The 21,076-nt window shown below is 38.2% G+C and overlaps 1 long non-coding RNA gene across 1 annotated transcript; it reads right to left on the reverse strand.

Annotated features, from left to right (window-relative positions):
• Positions 1 to 1,111: 1,111 nt before the first annotated feature.
• On the reverse strand, positions 1,112 to 18,508 carry LOC133642007 (uncharacterized). Its single transcript, XR_009824371.1, has 4 exons — positions 18,247 to 18,508; positions 18,071 to 18,152; positions 1,342 to 1,446; positions 1,112 to 1,227 (listed from the first exon to the last, which is right to left on the reverse strand). It is a non-coding gene; the product is annotated as an uncharacterized LOC133642007 (long non-coding RNA).
• Between the last annotated feature and the right edge of the window lie 2,568 nt (positions 18,509 to 21,076).

Below are 21,076 nucleotides of genomic sequence, written 5' to 3' on the forward strand. Positions count from 1 at the left end.
TTCCCTTGACAAATTCCAAAAATTCCCCAATTTCCCAGAATTCCGAGTTTTCCGGGACATTTTTCCCCATTCAAAATGAATTGGCCATTTTTCCAACATCCACCATTTCCACATTTTTCAACGTATTCAAACCATTCCACCTTCAGCACATTTCAACATTCTGGACATTCAAGCTACCATTTTTCCCAAGTTAAAAAAAATTCCAGGATTTCCCAGAATTTCTGGTTTTCCAGAGCCCTATTTCCACCCTTCGTTCTGGCGACTACTCCTTCCAAATTTTTCAACGCATCTCAACCGTTCCACCGTCAAAAAATTCCTCTTAATCAGGACAAAAAACAAAGTTGTTTTTTGAACTGGAAAAATTCCCGGTTTTCCCCAAATTCCAGGAATTCCGTAATACCCTTTCTCAATTCAACATGTTACTACTTCAACATTTCTCGACCAGTCTGAAAAATTCCAACACCAACCATGTTAACTCATTCAGATTATTCAAGTCTTTTAACATTTTTCCAAAAATTCCCGCTTTTCCCGAAATGACCACATTTTGGGAAATTCCCATTGAAATCAATGGGACATTCTTCAAAGTTCCACAACTTCCACATTTTCCATCTAAATCAAACCGTTCCAACATCAAAATATTCAGCCTGTTTGGGAATTGTGTGCTCTACTTCAACAATTCTAAATAAATTCCAGGATTTCACTTCAACTTTAGCATTGGAGCATTCACACGCAATTCCTTCAGGAATTGCCTCATGTAGTTATTATATTTACTATCACTATTTTATTATTATCATTATTATTACCAACTCATCAAGTCGACTTAAGTCTCGTTAACATACGTTGACGTCGACAGCTGACATTCAAAAGAGTAATTTCAACAGCAACATCACTACTGTCTGGTTTACAACGCATTAAAACGTGTACATAGTGACTTCCTGTTTAGTACAATTTAAGCTTCAAAATAAAGGCATGAACGTAAAGACCTGGATTTGACCACAATAAATGCACCCGATATTTATTTTTTTGGACCGAAAAATTATTTCCACATGTACAAAAGCTTTATTGTCCGTAGTCATGATCTTTTTTCACTTTTTGTTAGTTCCTGCACAGCGCTCTAATTTTGGTGCCTCTTCCTGGTTTTGGTCTGTCTTGCTTGTGACTTCACCTCCGGTTCTAAACGCTTACGTACACACCTGCTCTTGATGAGAGATCAGGGGATACACCTGCCTTTGATCACAAATCAATGGCGCCTTTCTTACAACACTAGTTCCTTGTCGAATTGTTCATGTTGTACCTTTTCATGCTTTGCTTTGTTTTGTTGCATTTTTTTTTGTTGCTCACCTGTCATCTGCCTCTTTCGTCACGCTGGTGCTTCCTCTTTTCCCGAAAGGACTTGTTACTGTCTTCTCTGCATCCCGACATCACACCAACCGCAACCATGTGCAACTGTGACACGAGACATTCAATAAAAAACACTTTTAAATAAAGGAAACTAATGTCAGCAAACTGCTTTGATTGCATATTCCTTTATTATCCCACATTCTCCTCTTGTCTCTGGCCAAGTTCACAATTACATGTGCAAACAATGGCTAGTTTGGGGTTTGATTTCGGTGACTTCAAGAACCGCTGTCAAATATCCAGTCTGAAGAGCATCAGCATAAACGTGTTCCGTGTACACCGGGGCCTGGGCAATTATTTTGAGAAAAAAATGTGTCTGGGGGCCGGAATATCTATTTTTAGGAACACTAATACAAAACCTCACAATAATGTCTGATTGAATGCTAAAAATGTTATGACAGACCGCCTGAAAAACAAAATGGAATTTACATTTTTTTTTCTGTAAGACAGTCAAAATGTACATGAAAATAAAGAATGTGGGATTTACAATATTAACTATGAACGATAAAACACTGAATATTGACAACATATGAACCTCACACCCCCTCTCCATCCACATATTTTACAATCAAGCAAAACACAACAAGAATGCAACAAACAGCGAAGGGTAAAAAAAAAAAAAAACCACCTACAATCTGATTCATCACTAAGCTTTAGAAATTTGTTGTAAAAATGTCCTTCCGCATTTCAGGCTGGCCGCTCTGGAAACACTCTGTGGAAACGCTCTGTGGAAACACTCCCCACCCACACTGCTTGGTGTCTCATCTGAGCTGTTGTGACTTAGATTACCATAGTACCGTATTTTCCGCACCATAAGCCGCCCCGTGTTATTAGCCGCACGTTCTATGAACGGCATATTTCAAAACTTTGTTTACCTATTAGCCGCCCCGTGCTATTAGCCGCACCTACGCTACGCTAAAGGGAATGTCAACAAAACAGTCAGATAGGTCAGTCAAACTTTAATAGTATATCACAAACCAGCGTTCTAACAACTCGGTTCACTCCCAAAATGTAATGTGCAAATGTGCAATCACAAAAATAGTAACACTCAAAATAGTGCAGAGCAATAGCAACATCAATAACTCAACGTTGCTCGAACGTTAATGTCACACAACACACAAAATAAACATTTAAAGCTCACTTTCTGAAGTTATTCCTCATCCACAAATCCATCGAATTATTCTTCTTCGGTGTGCTTCACTTGTTTTTTGACACCATCTGTGATGTGGACGCGCATGCAGTCGTAGATCAACAGGGACGTAGCTGTGTGAAAAAAGTCACCCGGTGTCTTCGCGTAAACGTCTATCAACCACTCGCTCATCTTTTCTTCATCCATCCATCCCTTCGAGTTAGCTTTTATGATGACGCCGGCTGGAAAGTTCTCTTTTGGCAAGGTCTTCCTTTTGAATATCACCATGGGTGGAAGTTTCTGGCCGTTAGCATGGCAAGCTAGCACCACGGTGAAGACGACTTCTCATTCCCTGTGGTGCGAATATTCACCGTACGTGTTCCCGTTGTATCCACAGTGCGGTTCACATGAATATCAAAAGTCAGTGGAACCTTGTACGCGTGTCTCTTAGTAGGAGACATTTTGTGGTCTTTACAGAAACACACAAATGAAATGAAACGTAATATCCATGCGCTTCTTCTTCTACGGGGGCGGGTGCGGTTGCTTACAGTAGAAGAAGAAGCGCTTCCTCTTCCACGGGGGCGGGAGCTCACCTTGGCGGTTGCTAACAGTAGAAGAAGAAGCGCTTCCTCTTCTATGGGGCGGTTGCTTACCGTAGAAGAAGAAGCGCTTCCTCTTCTATGGGGCGGTTGCTTACCGTAGAAGAAGAAGCGCTTCCTCTTCTATGGGGCGGTTGCTTACCGTAGAAGAAGAAGCGCTTCCTCTTCTACGGGGAAAAAAGATGGCGGCTGTTTACCGTAGTTGCGAGACCTAAACTTTATGAAAATGAATATTAATATTAATCCATATATAAGGCGCACCGGGTTATTAGCCGCACTGTCAGCTTTTGAGAAAAATTGTGGTTTTTAGGTGCGGCTTATGGTGCGGAAAATACGGTAACTAATTAGATTACCATAGTAACTAATTAGATTACTATAGTAACTAGTATATCATGCAAAAGCGCAGATTGCAACCATTGAAATACTATGTATAGTTCAAGACTTACGGTCATTTGACATCACTGCACATCATAATAGCAGCTACAGTTTCCATCTTAAAAATCTAAAAAAAATTATTTGGGAATGTCCGGTGGGCCAGATTAAGGCCCCCCGGCCTTAATCTGCCCAGGTCTGGTGTACACTAATTGTGTTGTTAATTACTTACATTGTGAGCATGGACAACATTTATTTAATCTGATCATCATTCGGATTACAATATTACAATGTGTACATGGACCCTGAAAAAAATGATCTTATTATGACGAGCATTTTCATGCATCACACGTTAAAACCGGAATAATTTACTTCGACACGCACAGACCGTAACATCAACGGAAAAGTGTGTTATTATTTCTGCTATGGCGCCATCTTTTGGATGAGTTCCCTCACTGCAGGTGCAGAAAAAGCAGTGACTTCCATTGTAAGCAAACATGGCTTAGTGCATTTCTGCTTGTTCAATTTTATCACAGTATTTGTCATTTTTTTGCCTTCTGTTCACTACTTTTGTTTTACCTCTCTTTTTGAAATGAAGCTGTTCTGTGCTTTTTATGTTGTGATTATGTACGGGTTGCGGCGCGACTTCATGTTACGACATTCTGTGTATGTGTCGGAGGCTGGCAGTTAGCCCCCCGGCCTTAAGCTGCCCAGGTCTGGTGTACACTAATTGTGTTGTTAATTACTTACATTGTGAGCATGGACAACATTTATTTAATCTGATCATCATTCGGATTACAATATTACAATGTGTACATGGACCCTGAAAAAAATGATCTTATTAAGACGAGCATTTTCATGCATCACACGTTAAAACCGGAATAATTTACTTCGACACGCACAGAACGTAACATCAACGGAAAAGTGTGTTATTATTTCTGCTGTGGCGCCATCTTTTGGATGAGTTCCCTCACTGCAGGTTCAGAAAAAGCAGTGACTTCCATTGTAAACAAACATGGCTTAGTGCATTTCTGTTTGTTCAATTTTATCACGATATTTATTTGTAATTTTTTGCCTTCTGTTCACTACTTTTTTTTTACCTCTCTTTTTGAAATGAAGCTGTTCTGTGCTTTTTATGTTGTGATTATGTACGGGTTGCGGCGCGACTTCATGTTACGACATTCTGTGTATGTGTCGGAGGCTGGCAGTTAGCACTGTTAGTAACGTCGTAAATAAAACAGCTCGTTAGACGACGACTGGATCCCTTCTTTTATTGTTACATCGACACATGACACTCCAGACCATACTTTTGTTTTTGCTAGTCTTGCTAGTCAGCAGCAAGACAATCGCTTCATTCCGAGACTATTGAATTTAGTCCCCGCTCCACCACCAAAATGGCTGACATCAAAGACATGCGCAGTAAGGATAATTCTAACCCGAAATTACGAAATAAGTGTTTTTCATGTGCGACAATCCGAATGACTTTTGGCTTGAACCACCCGTTTCGATCGGAATGAAATTTTGATCCAAACGTGTGTGATCGGGCCAGAATATTCCGAATGGCGTGTTTACATGAAGTGAAGTAACTAAGTCAAATTATGTTTTGCATATGGTGAAGGAGAAAACAAACCACCAAGTTTAATTAAATAGTGGTCTTTCATATTTCATAATAAGATAAGGCCCCTTAGTTTGACATTCGCAGGTGGATTGGATCACTTCTCATAGAAAAGAGGCCCTAATTGGGACTTTGGAATGCAAAGGTGATAGCCCTATCCTTGAGAAGAGACTTCCTGTCTAGCTCGACGTCAACACTTAAGTTATGACTTAAAGCAGTTGTTTTCCAGACACTTACACACGAACATCTCCATCTATGGTCAGGGTGTGCTGTCCTGACTTAGCACACACCCAGAGACAGAAAGGAGGGATATAAAAATGATGGTTTGGCTTCTCCAAGTTAGGGGTGCCTGATTTTTTTTTTGGACTTGACCTCCTCCAGGTACTGCAGTCCTGTATAATGACACTCGCTTGTAATAAAGCAACTTTTGGTTCAGTAAAGCGTCTCCGACGTCTCTTTTGATCCAGCCGAGGATGACAAGACCAGAAATACACATCACCGGTTAGGCTTTCAATCTGATAAAATGTGTCCATGTGCACATAGCTAGATTTCATAAACTCGAAATCAAGCACATATTGAGTCTGAGATTAGGAGCATCATCCTGACAGAATGTATGTAGAACTACGAACTACAGTCTTTATTTTACATTTTCATTATTTCTACTGGCTTTTTTTCCCCCCTTTTTGACTTGTCACCTTCCCTCATATCAGTTTTGTGTGTGTTTGCTTTTTTGTGTGTAGGACATGTGGAGGAGAATGGGCGCACACCTGCACAGTGTGAACTGTCCACAGGAAGGGAAGGAAGATCGGTGATGCACAGCTGTCTTTTCTCTCTCTCACACACACACACACACACACACACACACACACACACACACACACACACACACACACACACACACACACACACACACTCTTGTATTTGTTACCTTCTTGAGACCTCCGAAAAATGCCTACCTCTTTAAGGACCACGCTTTCTAGATATATCAAGATGTGTATTTACAACATTAACAATATATACATACTATGCAAATATAAAAAAAGGTAAGATTTTAGTTAATTTTTTTTATTTCAGAATGTTTGTTTGTAATTGGTTTTTAATCTTCATTACTTACTTCAAGTTATTACAGCATGTCTCTATATACATCCATCCATCCATCCATTTTGCACCACTTGTCCCTATTGGGGTGGCAGGGGGTGCTACCAATTTTATTTTTTTTATTTTTTTTTTTTTAAATTAGGGGGCACATTTCAATTTCTTACACACACTTGTTATTACATATGTTGGCCAGAGGGGGAGCACTTCAATTTTTTTACAAACACTTGTTATTTCATATGTTGACCAGAGAGGGCGCACTTCAAATTTTGACAAACACTTGTTATTTCATATGTTGACCAGAGAGGGCACACTTCAAATTTTGACAAACACTTGTTATTTCATATGTTCACCAGAGGGGGAGCACTTCAATTTTTTTTTTTACCAACACTTGTTATTTCATATGTTGACCAGAGGGGGAGCACTTCAAATTTTGACAAACACTTGTTATTTCATATGTTCACCAGAGGGGGAGCACTTCAAATGCTTACACACACTTGTTATTTCATATGTTGACCAGAGAGGGCGCACTTCAAATTTTGACAAACACTTGTTATTTCATATGTTCACCAGAGGGGGAGCACTTCAATTTTTTTTTTTACAAACACTTGTTATTTCATATGTTGACCAGAGGGGGAGCACTTCAATTTTTTTTACAAACACTTGTTATTTCATATGTTGACCAGAGGGGGAGCACTTCAAATTTTGACAAACACTTGTTATTTCATATGTTCACCAGAGGGGGAGCACTTCAAATGCTTACACACACTTGTTATTTCATATGTTGACCAGAGGGGGAGCACTTTTAAAACCGATACGCATTCAATTTGAAAAATCCTTCCTTTTTGGGACCACCCTTAATTTTGATAGATTTCACCACCATGGGTGCAAATGAGACATTCTCTATTAGATGCAATGGTTTTCCGTATTGGGACCATGATTTATGTCCTAACTCATATGGAAGGCACTTTTCCTTGTTGATGTCCCAAGAAGGGTAGAAATACAGGTACACACACACACACACACACACACACACACACACACACACACACACACACACACACACACACACACACACACACACACACACACACACACACACACACACACACACACACACACACACACACACACACACAAATAGTACACATGTTACCGAAACACACACAAAAAAGGCTGAAATAAAGTGAAGTCAAAGACAAAAGGGAAGAACCGACATGAAAAGCACAGTTTGGAATACTGAGGAACTTTCAGGAATGTGTGTGTTTGTGTGTGCGTGTGTGCGTGTGTGTGTGTGTGTTCATTCATTATGCACGTCGGTGCAAGTCTGTCAGTGGATTCTGACAGCCCACTGTCAAGAAGTGGCGATGAAAAAGCTGACTCACACAAATACACACACAATGCACGATGCTAAATATTGCAGTCCAAGCTTGTCAGGTTTAGTGTAGCAAATGTTAATTTGAGTTGGCTAAATATTGATTTGACTAAATATTGACAAAATATGACTTTAAGCATGATTGCAGATGAACCAAAAGTCTTGCCAAAAGTGTTGATCTCATTATAAAATTATGAAGTTCATTACCCCCATTCTTTTTTTTTTCTATCCCAGCTGACTTTTTATCTGTGATAATTTTTAACTAAGGATTTTAAACTCGCCTAGTTTTTTTGTTAAAGCCTATTTTCGGTATTTGTTTGTATATATATATATATATATATATATATATATATATATATATATATATATATATATATATATATATATATATATATTAGGGGTGTGGGGAAAAATCGATTCGAATTCGAATCGCGATTCTCACGTTGTGCGATTCAGAATCGATTCTCATTTTTTTAAAAATCGATTTTTTAAAAAAAAATTATTATTTATAAAAAAAAAAGTTTATTTTTTATTTTTTATTTTTTTAATTAATCAATCCAACCAAACAATACACAGCAATACCATAACAATGCAATCCAATTCCAAAACCAAACCCGACCCAGCAACACTCAGAACTGCAATAAACAGAGCAATTGAGAGGAGACACAAACACGACACAGAACATACCAAAAGTAGTGAAACAAAAATGAATATTATCAACAACAGTATCAATATTAGTTACAATTTCAACATAGCAGTGATTAAAAATCCCTCATTGACATTATCATTAGACATTTGACAAGATGGCGGCGCATGGGAATGCTGCGGCTCACTAATGCTCTTGGGAGTGTAGAGCGATTTGGCAAAAAACACCCATCATTTCTGTCAATTTCATGGCTGGCTCAAAGCGTGAACACTCTGTGATCACATACGACCGACAGACAATTCTGGATGTGGATGGATCGGGTCGTTATAGACTGAAAGATGCATGTACGGTGGACCTCCTCGCTAGCATGGGAATACTTCGTGGGCTACATCGAGCGGCCTTTGTAGCAGCGGAGTCAAGTGCTAGCGGTGACCGCCAATGGAGACGACATAAGCGGTGCGAGCGGAAGCAGAAGCGGGGATGCCAAGCGGGGCTAACAACAAAGAGAAAAGCTAACCAAAGAAGCGTGGAGTCTCCGGGTAAGAAGCCATTTAAACTAGAACTAGCCGGCGTCAGGCTGGATAATCCCTGCACACATAGCAATTCTCTTAGAATAAAACACAACTCACATAATGTTTTTTCTTATGTGATCGTGTCAGAGGCAGACATACATTGTACTGAGGTAGCTAACTATGATGCGTTCAGTTTATCGCAACATCAAGCAAACAATCTGAATATCCCCGTCGTATCAATTCCTAGATATGGTCGAAACTATTTAAAGTGCAATACGCATAATAAACGCAACATTATTAATATTGCTACTTCGGATCATTTCAATAAACAATCCTCAAAACAGCCCACTACCTATAATATGGCCTTTTTAAACATAAGATCATCATCTTCCAAAACGTTATTAGTTAATGAAGTCATTAGAGACAACAAACTTGACGTCATTGGTCTCGCCGAGACCTGGCTCAAACCAGACGATTTTTTTGCGCTCATTGAGGCATCTCCTCCTAACTATACCAATACACATGTTGCCCGACCTCTTAAAAGGGGAGGGGATTTCGCACTAATATACAATGAAAACTATAATCTTACACCTAACCTAAATAATAAATATAACTCGTTTGAGGTGCTCACTTTGAGGTTTGTCACACCGCTGCCTCTCCACCTGGCTGTTATCTACCGCCCCCCTGGGCCCTATTCGGACTTCATCAGTGAATTCTCAGAGTTTGTTGCTGATCTAGTGACGCACGCCGACAATATAATCATAATGGGGGACTTTAATATCCATATGAATACCCCATCGGACCCTCCATGCGTGGCGCTCCAGACTATAATTGATAGCTGTGGTCTTACACAAATAATAAATGAACCCACGCATCGCAACGGTAATACGATAGATCTAGTGCTTGTCAGGGGTGTCACCACCTCTAAAGTTACGATACTCCCGTACACTAAAGTAATGTCCGATCATTCCCTTATAAAATTCGAAGTTCTGACTCATTGTCAACAAACTAATAATAATAATAATAATAACTACTGTAGCAGCCGCAACATTAATGCTGCCACAACGACGACTCTTACTGACCTACTGCCTTCGGTAATGGCACCATTCCCAAATTATGTGGGCTCTATTGATAACCTCACTAACAACTTTAATGACGCCCTGCGCGACACCATTGATAGTGTAGCACCGCTAAAGCTAAAAAGGGCCCCTAAAAGGCGTACCCCATGGTTTACAGAAGAAACTAAAGCCCAGAAATTATCATGTAGAAAGCTGGAACGCAAATGGCGTGCGACTAAACTTGAGGTTTTCCATCAAGCATGGTGTGATAGTTTAATAACTTATAAACGCATGCTTACCTCAGCTAAAGCTAAATATTACTCAAATCTCATCCACCTCAACAAAAATGATCCTAAATTTCTGTTTAGTACAGTAGCATCGCTAACCCAACAAGGGACTCCTCCCAGTAGCTCCACCCACTCAGCAGATGACTTTATGAATTTCTTTAATAAGAAAATTGAAGTCATTAGAATAGAGATTAAAGACAATGCATCTCAGCTACAACTGGGTTCTATTAACACAAATACGACTGTATATACGACGGATGCCGCCCTCCAAAATAGTTTCTCTCTCTTTGATGAAATAACATTGGAGGAATTGTCAAAATGTGTAAATGGGACAAAACAAACAACATGTTTACTTGACCCAATTCCTGGGAGCTTTTTGTATTATTAGGTCCATCAGTGTTAAATATTATAAACTTATCACTTTCCTCTGGCACTGTTCCCCTAGCATTCAAAAAAGCGGTTATTCATCCTCTACTCAAAAGACCTAACCTCGATCCTGATCTCCTGGTAAACTACCGGCCGGTGTCCCACCTTCCGTTTATCTCGAAAATCCTCGAAAAAATTGTCGCACAGCAGCTAAATGAACACTTAGCGTCTAACAATCTCTGTGAACCTTTTCAATCCGGTTTCAGGGCAAATCACTCTACGGAGACAGCCCTCGCAAAAATGACTAATGATCTATTGCTAACGATGGATTCTGATGCTTCATCTATGTTGCTGCTTCTTGATCTTAGCGCCGCTTTCGATACTGTTGATCATAATATTTTATTAGAGCGTATCAAAACGCGTATTGGGATGTCAGACTTAGCCTTGTCTTGGTTTAACTCTTATCTTAGTGACAGGATGCAGTGTGTCTCCCATAACAATGTGACCTCGGACTATGTTAAGGTAACGTGCGGAGTTCCCCAGGGTTCGGTTCTTGGCCCTGCACTCTTTAGTATTTACATGCTGCCGCTAGGTGACATCATACGCAAGTACGGTGTTAGCTTTCACTGTTATGCTGATGACACTCAACTCTACATGCCCCTAAAGCTGACCAACACGCCGGACTGTAGTCAGCTGGAGGCGTGTCTTAATGAAATTAAACAATGGATGTCCGCTAACTTTTTGCAACTCAACGCTAAGAAAACGGAAATGCTGATTATCGGTACTGCTCAACACCGACATCTATTTAATAATACCACCTTAACATTTGACAACCAAACAATTAAACAAGGCGACTCGGTAAAGAATCTGGGTATTATCTTCGACCCAACTCTCTCGTTTGAGTCACACATTAAGAGTGTTACTAAAACGGCCTTCTTTCATCTCCGTAATATCGCTAAAATTTGTTCCATTTTGTCCACAAGCAATGCTGAGATCATTATCCATGCGTTCGTTACATCTCGTCTCGATTACTGTAACGTTTTATTTTCGGGTCTCCCTATGTCTAGCATTAAAAGATTACAGTTGGTACAAAATGCGGCTGCTAGACTTTTGACAAAAACAAGAAAGTTTGATCATATTACGCCTATACTGGCTCACTTGCACTGGCTTCCTGTGCACCTAAGATGCGACTTTAAGGTTTTACTACTTACGTATAAAATACTACACGGTAAAGCTCCTGCCTATCTTGCCGATTGTATTGTACCATATGTCCCGGCAAGAAATCTGCGTTCAAAGAACTCCGGCTTATTAGTGATTCCCAGAGCCCAAAAAAAGTCTGCGGGCTATAGAGCGTTTTCTATTCGGGCTCCAATACTATGGAATGCCCTCCCGGTAAAAGTTAGAGATGCTACCTCAGTAGAAGCATTTAAGTCTCATCTTAAAACTCATTTGTATACTCTAGTCTTTAAATAGACTCCCTTTTTAGACCAGTTGATCTGCCGTTTCTTTTCTTTTCTACTCTGCTCCCAACCCGGGGTGGACCGCTAGCCTGTTCATCAGATGGGGACATCTCTACGCTGCTGACCCGTCTCCGCTCGGGATGGTTCCTGTTGGCCCCACTATGGACTGGACTTTCGCTGATGTGTTGGACTTTCACAATATTATGTCAGACCCACTCGACATCCATTGCTTTCGGTCTCCCCTAGAGGGGGGGGGGGGGGTTACCCACATATGCGGTCCTCTCCAAGGTTTCTCATAGTCATTCACATTGACGTCCCACTGGGGTGAGTTTTCCTTGCCCGTATGTGGGCTCTGTACCGAGGATGTCGTTGTGGCTTGTACAGCCCTTTGAGACACTTGTGATTTAGGGCTATATAAATAAACATTGATTGATTGATTGATTGACATTTACTTTATGAGATGCGAGGCAACTGTAAGCCACTGTGACACTATTGTTCATTTTTTTTTTTTTTTTTTTTATTATTAATGTTTGTAATGATAATATCAATGAGGGATTTTTAATCACTGCTATGTTGAAATTGTTACTAATATTGATACTGTTTTTGATAATATTCCTTTTTGTCTCACTACTTTTAGATTGTTCCGTGTCATGTTTGTGTCTCCTCAATTGCTCTGTTTATTGCTATTCTAAATGTTGCTGGGTCGGGTTTGATTTTGAAATGTTATTGCATTATTATGATATTGTTGTGTATTGTTTTCATAAAAAAATAAAAAAATAAAAAATAAAAAAAATAAAAAATAAAATCGTTTTTGAATCGAGAATCGTGTTGAATTGAAAAAAAATCGATTTTGAATCGAATCGTGACTCCAAGAATCAATTTTGAATCGAATCGTGGGACACCCAAAGATTCACAGCCCTAATATATATATATATATATATATATATATATATATATATATATATATATATATATATATATATATATATATATATATATATATATATATATATATATATATATATATATATATATATATGGTAACACTTTAGTATGGGGAACATAATCACCATTAATTAGTTGCTTATCAACATACAAATTAGTAACATATTGGCTCTTAATTAGTCATTATTAAGTACTTATTAATGCCTTATTCTGCATTATACAACCAGTAAGCCATTAACTAAGAGTCTTCCCTCAATATCCTCAGAATTATTGCTTATTAGTAACCCTAACCCTTATATGTTCCCCTAGTGTCCAAATAACTGTAAATTAAGTCTTTGTTACTTAGAATATGTTCCCCATACGAAAGTGTTACCGTAAATATATATATATATATATATATATATATATATATATATATATATATATATATATATATATATATATATATATATATATATATATATATATATATATATATATATATATATATATATATATATATATATGTGTGTGTGTGTGTGGGGGGGAAAAATCACAAGACTATTTCATCTCTACAGGCCTGTTTCGTGAGGGGTTTCCTCAATCCTGAGGATTGAGGAAACCCCTCAATATTTAATATTGGAACTGAGAAAAGTATTTTCTTTTTGCAAATAAAGAATCCTAATTTAATGGCAGCAACACATTGCAAACAAGTTGTCACAGGGGCATTTTTACCACTGTGTTACATGGCCTTTCCTTTTGACAACACTCAGTAAATGTTTAGAAACTGAGGAGACCAATTTTTGAAGCTTTTCAGCTGGAATTCCTTCCCATTCTTGCTTGATGTACAGCTTAAGTTGTTCAACAGTCCGGGGGTCTCCGTTGTGGTATTTTAGGCGTCATAATGCGCCACACATTTTCAATGGGAGACAGGTCTGGACTACAGGCAGACCAGTCTATATATATACCGGTAGCCTGTTTCGTGGTAAACCACTCTCCTGAGTAGATGAGTGGTTTACCACGAAACAGGCTTGTTGAGATGAACCTGTAGTCTATATATATATATTTATAGACATATACATACTGTAATTATTAAATGTTCCCAACTATTATTCATTAAAATGCCTTTGATCTCCATTTCCCTCAATTATGCTGCCATCATTGCTCTACTTTTAGTCTGCTAAGAAAGAAGAGAAAATGTTAAAGAAAACAAAATTCTCCCCCTCCCCTCAGATGTACGCCAAGAATGAACCCGACAAGGTAAAGTGGATTTATTTTTTGATCCTAATCATTGTTTTCTTTTTTTTAACAATTTTTTAAAACATTTTGCTTATCGTTCATAATACTGTGAGACAAGAACACGTTTGTTTTACATTTTTACATTAATGAATTTTTTTATGCATTCTGACTCGTAAATAAATGCGAGGAAAAGTCAGCTAACAATGGCGGTCATGGTATTTGCCCTTTTCGACCCATAAAGAACTCTAAAAAGTGCCATGCATAATAACATGCAGTATTTACAGTATTTTGGTTTAAGCATATGGCGGTGAAATTACTTCACGGACAGTTTGCTCTTTTCCTTCAACAACAACGCCACTAAACATGGCAGACTTCAGGGGAGCCAATAACGACTACTTTAGGACAAATGATGATCCTGAACCTTGTATTTTAGAGGCTGAAAATAAGGAGGATACGCAACAAGTTTTAGAAGCTGAGTGATGAGCAGATCCGGCAAGCAGCAGTATTGCGAGGTGCTAAACAAGAAATACAAAATATCAACACAATAAAAAAAAATCCCTTACTGTACAATGTCTGCTCTCAGAGTGATGCCGATTGATGGGATGTTTATATCTTCCCGTTTAGATGAAAAATGAATGATCATAACCACAATCATTGTTTTCCTTTTTGACTTGTCACTTTCCCTCATATCAGTTTTGTGTGTGTTTGCCTTTTTGTGTGTAGGACATGTGGAGGAGAATGGGCGAACAGATCCAGCGAGCAGCAGTATTGCTAAATGGTAACCAAGAAATCAGAGGTGGGTAGTAACACACTACATTTACTCCGTTACATCTACTTGAGTAACTTTTGGGATAAATTGTACTTCTAAGAGTAGTTTTAATGCAACATACTTTTACTTTTACTTGAGTATATTTATAGAGAAGAAACGCTACTTTTACTCCGCTCCATTTATCTACATTCAGCCCGCTACTGATTTGTATCGATCTGTTAAGGCACGCTTTGTTTGTTTTGGTTTGTCAGACAGACCTTCAAAGTAGGATCTATCGCATGTCTGCGTTTCACCAATCAAATGCAGTCACTGGTGACGTTGGACCAATCAAACAGAGCCAGGCGGTCACATGAGCGTCACACGTGGACCCCGACTTAAACAAGTTGAAAAACTTATTGGGGTCTTACCATTTAGTGGTCAATTGTACGGAATATGTACTGTACTGTGCAATCTACTAATAAAAGTCTCAATCAATCAATCAAAAGTGTGAAGGAAAAACACTTTTTTATTTCAACCGTACCTCTCTCAAAAGCCTAAAGACTGACCGCACAGTTCCTGTCTTCACAATAAAAGTGCCGCTCCATCGCGCCCGCGCTAACAAAATAAGAGTCTCCGGAAAGCCAGCGCAAACAAGCTAGCAAGCTACGGAGTTTGCCGCCAATGTTTTTATTGTAAAGTGTATAAAAATGAATATGGAAGCTGGACAAATAAGATGCCAAAAAACCAGCCACTTTCATGTGGTATTAGACAGAAAGGAGGAACTTTTTTTCTCCTCCATTTGAAAACGTGGACGTTATCATCACTACTGTCTGATTCCTATCAATGCAAGTCATCAGACTCAGGTAATACACCAACTTATATTCCTGTCTTCATGGAAGAAAGGAATCTATATGTTAAACATGCTTGTATATTCATTAAAACACCTTTAACATGGGAAGAAAAACGGCAAAATAAATAAATATAAATGATATACTGTATGTATGTATGTATGTATGTATATATATATATATATATATATATATATATATATATATATATATATATATATATATATATATATATATACACTACCGTTCAAAAGTTTGGGGTCACATTGAAATGTCCTTATTTTTGAAGGAAAAGCACTGTACTTTTCAATGAAGATAACTTTAAACTAGTCTTAACTTGAAAGAAATACACTCCATACATTGCTGATGTGGTAAATGACTATTCTAGCTGCAAATGTCTGGTTTTTGGTGCAATATCTACATAGGTGTATAGAGGCCCATTTCCAGCAACTATCACTCCAGTGTTCTAATGGTACAATGTGTTTGCTCATTGGCTCAGAAGGCTAATTGATGATTAGAAAACCCTTGTGCAATCATGTTCACACATCTGAAAACAGTTTAGCTCGTTACAGAAGCTACAAAACTGGCCTTCCTTTGAGCAGATTGAGTTTCTGGAGCATCACATTTGTGGGGTCAATTAAACGCTCAAAATGGCCAGAAAAAGATAACTTTCATCTGAAACTCGACAGTCTATTCTTGTTCTTGAAATGAAGGCTATTCCACAACATTTTTTGAACGGTAGTAGGTAGATCACCTCAACTTGGTCATTTATTAAGTAATTGATTAATGTTGAAAAACTTATTGGGGTGTTACCATTTAGTGGTCAATTGTACGGAATATGTACTCTACTGTGCAATCTACTAATACAAGTTTCAATCAATCAATGAATGCCTATTGAGCCTATGGTGCTGTTAAGTTATTGTGGCTCAATTTGCCTTAATTTTTTTTATTTTAATGTATTATTATTTAATATATATTATTGTTTTAGTTGCTTAAGAGATATTCCTGGCTCTGAATTTGCTCATTGTTATTTTTGTTTTTTTGTGTATTTGTTGCCGTCATCATTAAACAAACAGGTTACTCATCAGTTACTCAGTACTTGAGTAGTTTTTTTCACAACATACTTTTTACTTTTACTCAAGTAAATATTTGGGTGACTACTCCTTACTTTTACTTGAGTAATGAATCTCTAAAGCAGGGGTCACCAACCTTTTTGAAACCAAGAGCTACTTCTTGGGTACTGATTAATGCGAAGGGCTACCAGTTTGATACACACTTCAATAAATTGCCAGAAATAGCCAATTTGCTCAATTTACCTTTAACTCTATGTTATTATTAATAATTAATTATATTTACACTTAATTGAACGGTTTAAAAGAGGAGAAAACACGAAAAAAAAAGACAATTACATTTTGAAACATAGTTTATCTTCAATTTCGACTCTTTAAAATTCAAAACTCAACCGAAAAAAAGAAGAGAAAAACTTAAAAAAAGAATTTATGGAACATCATTAGTAATTTTTCCTGATTAAGATTAATTTTAGAATTTTGATGAAACGTTTTAAATAGGTTAAAATCCAATCTACACTTTGTTAGAATATATAACAAACAAAGCTATATTTCTAACAAAGACAAATCATTATTTCTTCTAGATTTTCCAGAACAAAATTTTTTAAAGAAAATCAAAAGACTTTGAAATAAGATTTAAATTTGATTCTACAGATTTTCTAGATTTGCCAGAATAATTTTTTTGAATTTTAATCTTAATAAGTTTGAAGAAATATTTCACAAATTTTCTTCGTCGAAAAAACAGAAGCTAAAATGAAGAATTTAATTAAAATGTATTTATTATTCTTTACAATAAAAAACATTTTTTTTTTTACTTGAACATTGATTTAAATTGTCAGGAAAGAAGACGAAGGAATTTAAAAGGTAAAAAAGTATATGTGTTTAAAAATCCTAAAATCATTTTTAAGGTTGTATTTTTTCTCTAAAATTGTCTTTCTGAAAGTTATAAGGAGCAAAGTAAAAAAAATAATGCATTTATTTAAACAAGTGAAGACCAAGTCTTTAAAATATTTTCTTGGATTTTCAAATTCTATTTGAGTTTTGTCTCTCTTAGAATTAAAAATGTCGTGCAAAGCGAGACCAGATTGCTAGTAAATACATAAAATTTAAAAAATAGAGGCAGATTACTGGTAAGTGCTGCTATTTGAGCTATTTTTAGAACAGGCCGGCGGGCTACTCATCTGGTCCTTACGGGCTACCTGGTGCCCGCGGGCACCGCGTTGGTGACCCCTGCTCTAAAGTAACAGTACTCTTACTTGAGTACAATTCCTGGCTACTCTACCCACCTCGGCAAGAAATACACAAGAAGAACACAATAAAACAATCACTTACTGTACAATGTCTGCTCTCAGAGTGATGCTGATTGATGGGAAGACTGTCGCAACGTAAACCACGGTGGTAAAATGACAAGAACCTGGCCAAAGGAAGAATGCAAGACTTTTGTTAACAAAACAGACATCAACAAACTCCATCTTTACATGAACAAAAAGCAATAAAGGTGAACATACTGTATATTTGTGCCAGGACTGAAATCCCATGTAACATTTATGCCATTGTTAGCTGAGCAGCATGGGGTAATTGCTATTGACACTTTCATCACCTTCCTCCTTCCTGAGTGGCTTGCTCACACAGCTGTGCACTGTCAAGTGAGCCAGAACAAAACAGGGCGTTTATAAAATGTTAAAAATAATGTCGATTAAAGAAAAGTACTGGCAAATGTCCTATTGATTCACCCTGGCAGAAACATAGTTATTTAAACGAAACATGTGGTTTCTGTCACTGCTGCAGGCAATGTATTTTTATTTTGCTTCCTGGTTTTAAAGCGTCATGACCCGCCCTATCTTGCCTCTGATTGGCCTGACGTAATGTTTTGCCCAAACCTTAGCCAATCGTGACTCATCATATGTAAACCAACCAATCATCATGGTAGTTTTCATATGTAAACCATGCATATACAGTCGCGGTCAAAAGTTTACATACACTTGTAAAGAACAGAGCCGGCCCAAGGCATAAGCGTACTAAGCGCTTGCTTAGGGCCCCGCGGCCACCAGGGGGCCCCCAAAAGCAATTAACAAAAAATTATTTTTTTAAATTTTTTGCATGTACGAGTCTGACTGATGATTTCTAAATGATCAAAGATATATTATTGTACAAAAACACAATTTTAGGTCAACAGAGTGCTGCTGCTGATCCAGGCCTAGTGATTCTTCCTGCCTCTCTTTAAATGTACGCTGCCTCTGCTGCACCTGTGACGTTTGCCGCCTGCCGTGCAATGCCAGACATGCGCACTGGGCATCAAAAGCGCAGATAGAGGCAAAACAATGTCACAAAAAAGGACATATCCTTCAGGTGCAGAAAAAAGGAAGAAGAAGAAAGTGGAAGAGGAGAAAAAATGCCATGATAAAGGTATGTTTGCATGACTTGGTAATAAAAAGTTTATCAAACAGATTTGTAGCTGTAATTAGCTTTAGCTAGGTGACGTTAGCTAGCTAGCGCGGTGCTAGCAATATGTTTTTAGCATCAGGTTACTAGTGAGATATGTTGTTTGGAGCAGAGCACGGTAATTTATGTGAGTAAAATAAACATTATTTTTTACATCAACTCATAAGTTATGTGAAACTTCCCCAGGAGTTAAAATACTTTGGAGGCACAGAATCAGCCCAGCGCTGATTGGTGGAGTGGTGTGGGTGGTGAAGAACAGAGGAACAAAACTGTGATGTGATGGTCAAATGTGTGAATTAAAGGCCTACTGAAAGCCACTACTACCGACCACGCAGTCTGATAGTTTATATATCAATGATGAAATCTTAACATTGCAACACCTGCCAATACGGCCGGGTTAACTTATAAAGTGACATTTAAAACTTCCCGGGAAATATCCGGCTGAAACATCGCGGTATGATGACGTATGCGCGTGACGAAGTCCGAGTAACGGAAGTTATGGTACCCCGTAGAATCCTATACAAAAAGCTCTGTTTTCATTTCATAATTCCACAGTATTCTGGACATCTTTTGCAATTTTTTAATGAACAATGAAGGCTGCAAAGAAGACAGTTGTAGGTGGCATCGGTGTAATAGCAGCGGACCACAGCAACACAACCAGGAGGACTTTGTTGGAGCGCTAGCCGCGCTAGCCGCGCTAGCCGCGCTAGCCGCCGACCTCACCTTAACTTCCTACGTCCCCGGGCCGCCAAACGCATCGGGTGAAGTCCTTCGTCCTTCTGCCGATCGCTGGAACGCAGGTGAGCACGGGTGTTGATGAGCAAATGAGGGCTGGCTGGCGTAGGTGGAGAGCTAATGTTTTTAGCATAGCTCTGTGAGGTCCCGTTGCTAAGTTAGCTTCAATGGCGTCGTTAGCACAGCATTGTTAACCTTCGCCAGCCTGGAAAGCATTAACCGTGTATTTACATGTCCACGGTTTAATAGTATTGTTGATTTTTTATCTATCCTTCCAGTCAGGGGTTTATTTCTTTTGTTTCTATATGCAGTTAAAGCAAGATGCTATCACGTTAGCTCGTAGCTAAAGCATTTCGCCGATGTATTGTCGTGGAGATAAAAGGCACTGAATGTCCATTTCGCGTTCTCGACTCTCATTTTCAAGAGGATATAGTATCCGAGGTGGTTTAAAATACAAATCTGTGATCTACAATAGAAAAAGGAGAGTGTGGAATCCAATGAGCCAGCTTGTACCTAAGTTACGGTCAGAGCGAAAAAAGATACGTCCATCGCTGCCTCTCAAGTCATTCACTGTAACGTTCCTCATCTACGAATCTTTCATCCTCGCTCAAATTAATGGGGTAATCATCACTTTCTCGGTCCGAATCTCTCTCGCTCCATTGTAAACAACGGGGAATTGTGAGGAATACTAGCTCCTGTGACGTCACGCTACTTCCGCTACAGGCAAGGCTTTTTTTTATCAGCGAGAAAAAGTTGCGAACTTTATCGTCGATTTTCTCTACTAAATCCTTTCAGCAAAAATATGGCAATATCGCGAAATGATCAAGTATGACACATAGAATGAATCTGCTATTCCCGTTTAAATAAAAAAAAATCATTTCAGTAGGCCTTTAAGGTACTTTATTTTGATTTTTTCCCCCAAATTTTTTTGCACATCGTTATGTACATTTACATTGTTTTAATATGTAGTAACTTTATATTTGTTTATTAACCGTTATGTTACCTTGTTTCTGATAACTCTGTTCATTAATATTATTTAAAAAACCTACTGAAAGCCACTACTACCGACCACGCAGTCTGATAGTTTATATATCAATGATGAAATCTTAACATTATAACACATGCCAATACGGCCGGGTTAACTTATAAAGTGATATTTTA

The sequence above is a fragment of the Entelurus aequoreus genome, linkage group LG24 (assembly GCF_033978785.1).
Source record: "Entelurus aequoreus isolate RoL-2023_Sb linkage group LG24, RoL_Eaeq_v1.1, whole genome shotgun sequence".
Lineage (NCBI taxonomy): Eukaryota > Metazoa > Chordata > Actinopteri > Syngnathiformes > Syngnathidae > Entelurus > Entelurus aequoreus.